This window comes from Arachis stenosperma, chromosome 7, assembly GCF_014773155.1.
Source record: "Arachis stenosperma cultivar V10309 chromosome 7, arast.V10309.gnm1.PFL2, whole genome shotgun sequence".
Classification (NCBI taxonomy): domain Eukaryota; kingdom Viridiplantae; phylum Streptophyta; class Magnoliopsida; order Fabales; family Fabaceae; genus Arachis; species Arachis stenosperma.
The window spans coordinates 63,652,004-63,658,163 of record NC_080383.1 but is presented as its reverse complement, the minus strand read 5'-3'; the positions used below and the strand labels follow the sequence as shown (position 1 = coordinate 63,658,163).

General features: G+C 40.7%; 1 non-coding gene across 1 annotated transcript; it reads right to left on the bottom strand.

Annotated features, from left to right (window-relative positions):
• Positions 1-3,459: 3,459 nt before the first annotated feature.
• Positions 3,460-3,567, bottom strand: LOC130942914 (small nucleolar RNA R71). Its single transcript, XR_009071460.1, has one exon. It is a non-coding gene; the product is annotated as a small nucleolar RNA R71 (small nucleolar RNA).
• Positions 3,568-6,160: the final 2,593 nt, after the last annotated feature.

Here is a 6,160-nt window from a genome sequence, read left to right as displayed (position 1 = left end):
GTATGTTTTCAGTAGGATTTAGATAGTTTTTAGTATATTTTTATTAGTTTTTAGTTAAAATTCACTTTTCTGGACTTTACTATGAGTTTGTGTGTTTTTCTGTGATTTCAGGTATTTTCTGGCTGAAATTGAGGGACCTGAGCAAAAATCTGATTCAGAGACTGAAAAGGACTGCAGATGTTGTTGGATTCTGACCTCCCTGCACTCGAAGTGAATTTTCTGGAGCTACAGAAGCCCTATTGGCGCGCACTCAACGGCGTTGGAAAGTAGACATCCTGGGCTTTCCAGCAATATATGATAGTCCATACTTTGCCCAAGATTTGATGGCCCAAACCGGCGTTCAAAGTCACCTTCAGAATTCCCAGCGTTAAACGCCGGAACTGGCACCAAAGTGGGAGTTAAACGCCCAAACTGGCACAAAAGCTGGCGTTTAACTCCAAGAAGAGTCTCTACACGAAAATGCTTCAATGCTCAGCCCAAGCACACACCAAGTGGGCCCGGAAGTGGATTTTTATGTCATTTACTCATCTTTGTAATTCTTAAGCTACTAGTTCCCTATAAATAGGACCTTTTACTATTGTATTTGACATCTTTTGATCATGTTTTATGATTGAACCCTCTTTGGGAGGCTGGCCTCACGGCCATGCCTAGACCTTGTTCTTATGTATTTTCAACGGTAGAGTTTCTACACACCATAGATTAAGGTGTGGAGCTCTGCTGTACCTCGAGTATTAATGCAGTTACTATTGTTCTTCTATTCAATTCAGCTTGTTCTTATTCCAAGATATTCATTCGCACTCAAGAACTTGATGAATGTGATGATTATGTGACGCTCATCATCATTCTCACTTATGAACAAGTGACTGACAACCACTTCTGTTCTACAAGCAAACAAGGCTCTAATGTTTATCTCTTGGGTTCTTTAACAGGAATCTTCGTGGTATAAGCTAGAATTGATGGCAGCATTCAAGAGAATCCGGAAGGTCTAAACCTTGTCTGTGGTATTCTGAGTAGGATTCAATGATTGAATGAGTGTGACGAGCTTCAAACTCCTGAAGGTTGGGCGTTAGTGACAGACGCAAAAGAATCACTGGATTCTATTCCGGCCTGATTGAGAACCGACAGATGGATAGCCGTGCCGTGACAGGGTGCGTTGAACATTTCCACTGAGAGGATGGGAGGTAGCCACTGACAACGGTGAAACCCTTGCATACAGCTTGCCATGGAAAGGAGTAAGAAGGATTGGATGAAGACAGTAGGAAAGCAGAGAGACGGAAGGGACAAAGCATCTCCATTCGCTTATCTGAAGTTCTTACCAATGAATTGCATAAGTATCTCTATCTTTATCTTTTATTCATATTTCATCTATAACCATCTGAGTCTGCCTGACTAAGATTTACAAGGTGACCATAGCTTGCTTCATACCAACAATCTCCGTGGGATCGACCCTTACTCGCGTAAGGTTTATTACTTGGACGACCCAGTGCACTTGCTGGTTAGTTGTGCGGAGTTGTGATAAAGAGTTGAGATTGCAATGAGCGTACCATGTTGATGGCGCCATTGATGATCACAATTTCGTGCACCAAGTTTTTGGCGCCGTTGCCGGGGATTGTTTCGTGTTTGGACAACTGACGGTTCATATTGTTGCTTAGATTAGGTATTTTTCAGAGTTCTTAAGAATGAAATCTAGTGTTTCAAGGTGATAATCTTATCATCACCAAAGCTGATTGATTCTCATCAATTTAGCTCTTGAATGCAATGTCCTTCTGAAGCTTGGCTATTCATGTCTAATTCCTTTAGACTGAAGCTTTAGACTAACATTGCATGATTCCTGGAATTCTCATTAAGAATTTTGATACCTTTATTTTCTTTTTCCACTTAATTTTCGAAAAAATCCAAAAAAAAAATTGCAAAATCATAAAAACCAAAAATATTTTATGTTTCTTGTTTGAGTCTAGTGTCTTATTTTAAGTTTGGTGTCTTGCATGCATTGTTTATTTGATCTTGGTTCTATTTTCAAGTCAATAATACAGAGAACTGAAGATTTAGTACATGCAGCAGAGGAATTATACAGAAAAAGCTGGGCGTTCAAAACACCCAGTGAAGGAGGCAGACTGGCGTTTAAACGCCAGCTAGGGTGCCTGGTTGGGCGTTTAACGCCCAAAAAGGTAATGCATTGGGCGTTAAATGCCAGAATGTGCACCATTCTGGGCGTTTAACGCCAGGATGGCACAAGAGGGAAGATTCTGTTTTTAATGCAAATTTTTTTTTCAAGTTTTTAAAGTTTTTCAAAATCAAATCTTTTTCAAATCATATCTTTTCAATCAAATGTTTTCAAAATCAATTTCTTTCCTTTTTCAAAGATACTTGCTATCAATTAATGATTTGATTCAACATTTCAAGTATGTTGCCTTTTCTGTTGAGAAAGGTTTAATGTTTGAATCATATCTTTTCTTGTTAGCCAAGTCATTAATTTTTAAAATCAAATCTTTTTAAATTGTTTTCAAATCATATCATTTCAATCATATCTTTTTAAAACCATAACTTTTCAATCATATCTTTTTAATCACATCTTTTTCAAAGGAGTTTTCAATCATATCTTTTTAAATTCTAATTTCAAAATCTTTTTCAAAAATTACTTGATTTCTTTCCCACTCTTGGTTTTCGAAAATCAATTAAAGTTTTTCAAAATGTTTTTAAAATCTTTTTAATTTAATTTTCGAAATTTCTTCCCCTCTTCTCGCATCCTTCTATTTATGGAGTACCACTCCTCCTCAATGCACAATTCGAACTCTATCTGACTAAGTTCGAATTCTTCTACCTCTTCCTTCTAATTTTCTTTTTCTCTGACACCTCAAGGAATCTCTATACTGTGACATAGAGGATTCCATATTTTCTTGTTCTCTTCTCTTTCATATGAGTAGGAGCAAAGACAAAAGCATTCTTGTTGAGGCTGACCCTGAACCTGAAAGGACCTTAAAGCGAAAGCTAAGAGAAGCTAAGGCACAACTCTCTGTAGAGGACCTAACAGAAATCTTCAAAGAAGAAGAACCCATGGCAGCCGAAAACAACAACAATGGCAACAATGCAAGGAAGGTGCTGGGTGACTTTACTGCACCTACTCCCGACCTCTATGGGAGAAGCATCTCTATCCCTGCCATTGGAGCAAACAACTTTGAGCTTAAGCCTCAACAAGTTTCTCTAATGCAACAGAATTGCAAGTTCCATGGACTCCCATTGGAAGATCCCCATCAGTTCTTAGCTGAATTCTTGCAAATCTGTGACACTGTCAAGACTAATGGGGTTGACCCTGAGGTCTACAGACTTATGCTATTCCCTTTTGCTGTAAGAGACAGAGCTAGGACATGGTTGGACTCACAACCTAAAGAAAGCCTGAACTCTTGGGAAAAGCTAGTCAATGCCTTCTTGGCAAAGTTCTTTCCACCTCAAAAATTGAGTAAGCTTAGAGTGGAAGTCTAAACCTTCAGACAGAAGGAAGGAGAATCCCTCTATGAAGCTTGGGAAAGATACAAACAATTGATCAGAAAGTGTCCCTCTGATATGCTTTCTGAATGGAGCATCATAGGTATTTTCTATGATAGTCTCTCTGAACTGTCCAAGATGTCTTTGGATAGCTCTGCTGGAGGATCTCTTCATCTGAAGAAAACACCTACAGAAGCTCAAGAGCTAATTGAAATGGTTGCAAATAACCAATTCATGTACACTTCTGAAAGGAATCCTGTGAACAATGGGACAAATCAGAAGAAAGGAGTTCTTGAGATTGATACTCTGAATGCCATATTGGCTCAGAACAAAATATTGACTCAACAAGTCAATTTAATTTCTCAAAGTCTGTCTGGAATGCAAAATGCACCAAGTAGTACTAAGGATGCTTCATCTGAAGAAGAAGCTTATGATCCTGAGAACCCTTCAATGGAAGAGGTGAATTACCTAGGAGAACCCTATGGAAACACCTATAATTCTTCATGGAGAAATCATCCAAATTTCTCATGGAAGGATCAACAGAGACCTCAACAAGGTTTCAATAACAATAATGGTGGAAGGAACAGGTTTAGCAATGGCAAGCCTTTTCCATCATCTTTTCAGCAACAGACAGAGAATTCTAAGCAGAACCACTCTGACTTAGCAACCATGGTCTCTGATCTGATCAAAACCACTCAAAGTTTCATGACTGAAACAAGGTCCTCCATTAGAAACTTGGAGGCACAAGTGGGACAGCTGAGTAAGAAAGTTACTGAACTCCCTCCTAGTACTCTTCCGAGCAATACAGAAGAAAATCCAAAAGGAGAGTGCAAGGCCATCAACATGGCCGAATTTGGAGAGGAGGAAGAGGCAGTGAACGCCACTGAGGAAGACCTCAATGGGCGTGCACTGACCTCCAATGAGTTCCTCAATGAGGAACCATGGGAATCTGAGGCTCAAAATGAGACCATAGAGATTCCATTGGACTTACTTCTGCCATTCATGAGCTCTGATGAGTATTCTTCCTCTGAAGAGGATGAATATGTCACTGAAGAGCAAGTTGCTAAATACCTTGGAGCAATCATGAAGCTAAATGACAAGTTATTCAGAAATGAGACTTGGGAGGATGAAACCTCCTTTGCTCACCAAAGAACTGGATGACTTGTCTAGGCAGAAATTACCTCAAAAGAGACAAGATCCTGGGAAGTTTTCAATACCTTGTACCATAGGCACCATGACCTTCAAGAAGGCTCTGTGTGACTTAGGGTCAAGTGTAAACCTCATGCCTCTCTCTGTAATGGAGAAGCTAGGGATCTTTGAGGTACAAGCAGCAAGAATCTCACTAGAGATGGCAGACAATTCAAAAAAACAAGCTTATGGACTTGTAGAGGATGTTCTGGTTAAGATTGAAGACCATTACATCCCTGCTGATTTCATAGTCCTAGAGACTGGGAAGTGCATGGATGAATCCATCATCCTTGGCAGACCCTTCCTAGCCACAGCAAAGGCTGTGATTGATGTTGATAGAGGTGAACTGATCATTCAAGTGAATGAAGAATCCTTTGTGTTTAAGGCTCAAGGATATCCCTCTGTCACCATGGAGAGGAAGCATGAAGAGCTTCTCTCAAAGCAGAGTCAAACAGAGCCCCCACAGTCAAACTCTAAGTTTGGTGTTGGGAGGCCACAACCAAACTCTAAGTTTGGTGTTGAACCCCCACATTCAAACTCTAAGTTTGGTGTTGGGAGGTTCCAACATTGCTCTGAGTATCTGTGAGGCTCCATGAGAGCCCTCTGTCAAGCTACTGACATTAAAGATGCGCTTGTTGGGAGGCAACCCAATGTTATATTTTATCTATTTTCCTTTGTTATTTTATGTTTTCTGTAGGTTGATGATCATGAGAAGTCACAAAATCAATTGAAAAAGCAAAAACAGAATGAAAAAAGGAAGAAAAATAGCACACCCTGGAGGAAGAACCTACTGGCATTTAAACGCCAGTAAGGCTAGCAGATGGGCGTTTAACGCCCAGTCTGGCACCATTCTGGGCGTTTAACGCCAGAAAGGGGCACCAGACTGGCGTTAAACGCCAGAAAAGGGCAAGCACTTGGCGTTAAACGCCAGAAATGGGCACCAGCCCGGCGTTTAACGCCAGAATTGGCTCAAAACGCATTTTTGCATGCCATTCGGTGCAGGGATGACTTTTCCTTGACACCTCAGGATCTGTGGACCCCACAGGATTCCCACCAACCCCACCACCCTCTTTCTTCTTCACCCATTCACCAATCACCTCAATACCTCTTCCCCAAAAACCCTTCCCCTATCAAATCCCATCTTTCTCTTCACCACTCACATCCATCCTTCATAAAACCCCACCTACCTCACCATTCAAAATTCAAACCACTTTCCCTCCCAAACCCACCCATAATGGCCGAACCCTACCCCTCCCCTCACCCCTATATAAACCCATCTTCACTCCTTTATTTTCACACACCCTAAACACTACTTCTTCTCCCTTTGGCCGAACCACATAGCCTCCTCCATCTCCTCCATTTTCTTCTTCTTCTACTCTATTCTTTCTTCTTTTGCTCGAGGACGAGCAAACCTTTTAAGTTTGGTGTGGTAAAAGCGTTGCTTTTTGTTTTTCCATAACCATTTATGGCATCCAAGGCCGGAGAAACC